Source organism: Hemibagrus wyckioides, linkage group LG22 (genome assembly GCF_019097595.1).
Source record: "Hemibagrus wyckioides isolate EC202008001 linkage group LG22, SWU_Hwy_1.0, whole genome shotgun sequence".
NCBI lineage: Eukaryota > Metazoa > Chordata > Actinopteri > Siluriformes > Bagridae > Hemibagrus > Hemibagrus wyckioides.
Window position 1 is genome coordinate 15,977,071 of NC_080731.1, and position 2,421 is coordinate 15,979,491.

Below are 2,421 nucleotides of genomic sequence, written 5' to 3' on the forward strand. Positions count from 1 at the left end.
GCATTTCAATTTACCTTAGAAATAAAATCACACGAACTAGGGTGGAAGCTCGATAAACTCTTCTGTAAACCATTTCCCTTTTTTCCAGAACCAAAAAAAAAAAACAGATTTCAAATAACTGAACTGTATTACAAAGGACTAATTTTGTGACTGTTTTATAGATGAATGATCATCCAAAGACAAAACTATTGCCTTTATGTTTCCAAATATGCAGAAATACAGTAAAATACGACAAACATTAAAACAAACAACTTCACACTAATATGTGATGAGAGAGAGAAGGAAGCTAAAAGTTATACTGAGATGGATTATTTGAGGACGTACCTTCTAAAATGTAAGAATTGACTTTATTATATTTTATTTAATTTGCACATCTTTACTGTCATTTTTATTTGATGGACCCTTTTAGGGTATGTTACGTCAGTATTAGAGTGTGTTGATTTGACTGCAAAATCTGTAAAGGTGGGTGGTGGTATCACCTCTTTGACTACAGCAACATTTGTTTTATATTCAGATATATAAGGTTTTTGGCCAAGAATACAAATTTAATTTTAGAGGATTATACAATGATCAGCCTTAACATTAAAACCACAGTGGCACCTTTTAGGGCATAGGTGTCTCACCGTATCCACAAAGGGCCGGTGTGAGTGCAGGTTTTCATTCCCACATACTGAAATGTTTTGCAGTATTTTAAAGACCAGCAAGTAATGTATACAAAAAGAGAAAAAGTTTTGATGTTTTTCAGTTCTGTTTTTCTTGTTCAGTCACAAAGATCCAGTCTGTCTTGGGCTTGAACAAGTGCAGTTAAGTCTGGATGAAAGACATGGATATGTGAATGTAAAATGTAATGTAAAATGATATGAATGCATTCTTTTCAGGGTTTAGTTTAGTCACTTTATCCAGCATCCACTTTACAATTCTGACATTTTTGAACAACCACCAGCTGTAAAACCTGTCAGTTTGTCCCATTTCAGTGCCAGCTTGTCCACACATTTACCTCTGTGAACAAATCATACAATATGCAACTTTATTTCAAATTGAAATTGAAGTATTTAAATTAAGATATAATCCATTAAATTCAAAAAGTCTGGCTGTATTAATTTTCTACCCTTTAAACATTCCTGTTCCAAATAAGCTCCCAACATATTTTATTAAAAGTTCTTGTTTATTTGAAACCTTCTGAAGAAACAAGCTTTATTTGGAGGTGAAACAACAAATAATAACATAAACTGAACTGCTGAATTCAAGCCACAAGCCGTTAAGTGTTCACTTATTCATTCATAGTGAGGTGTCATTTATAGAATAAACTGAATGTACAAAAAATTAATAACAAACAAACTTTCTTCAGTATCATATTTCAAATATTTAGAAACAGATGAAATCACAGATAAAACATTTCATTTATCTGGGTTGCCCAAGACCTAGCAGGGTATATGTGTTACCTGGGCAAATATTAATTAAAACAAAATGATACCCTACCCGCTAGCTAACCCACTTACTTCCAAAAACTACACTTTGGTTAACTCGATATCCTTATTCGGCTAATAGCGAAAAATAAGTCCATGTTGTCATCTACAGATTTGTTCATTGCAGCCTGGGCATCACTGCCACACACACACACACACACACACACACTGCCTACCTGAAGACAGCCTGAGATCTCCCTTTCTGTCTCTGCACTTAGGTAAACTCCTTCTCTGCTCTTTTACTCTCTGGGTCAGAGCTTTCTTGTCCTCTTCCTGTCATGTCCCTATTATTTTTTAGCATTAACTTTAGTTCTTTCTAGATGTTGTCATCGCGGCTGTAAAGCAAAATTGATTAGCCTAATAATTTAAAGATTAACATAAAGTGAAGGTGATCAGTGAATATTTAAAGTCTGTTTATGAAATATATTCATACAGAAGGCATTCAGTGTAAGTGAGCTTAAAGGAAGCACAATGTAATTTTTTGATTAAAAGACATTACATCATATTTTAATGAGCTTTGATTTATGACTTCTGCATTACTGAGTCAGTATAAAAAAAATCTTCCCCAATACATTACTTTTGCCCCCCAAAAAAAGCCTGTAACACCAATTTTTAGACAAAAACCTATATTTTGCATGCAAAAAGAAGCAAGTGCAGAAAAACTGTGGCAAAGGTCTCTAATATGCTCAGTAAAAGTTACCAACTAATTTCCTAATAAATCTGCAAAATTCTTTACCTAATTTTAATAGTAGTTTACTAAAATATTACTAGTTTACTAAATCAAATGTTTTAACACCAAATATTGACTTCGTTAAGTGTTTTACTGTTTGCTGCTTTTAGCCTTGCACATTCAAAGTTGGAAACCTATGGAGTCAATTCAATGCCACATATATTCGCAAAAGAATTTGTGTTGCAAAAAAAAATAAAGTCTTGCAAACAAAAAAATGAAATTTGG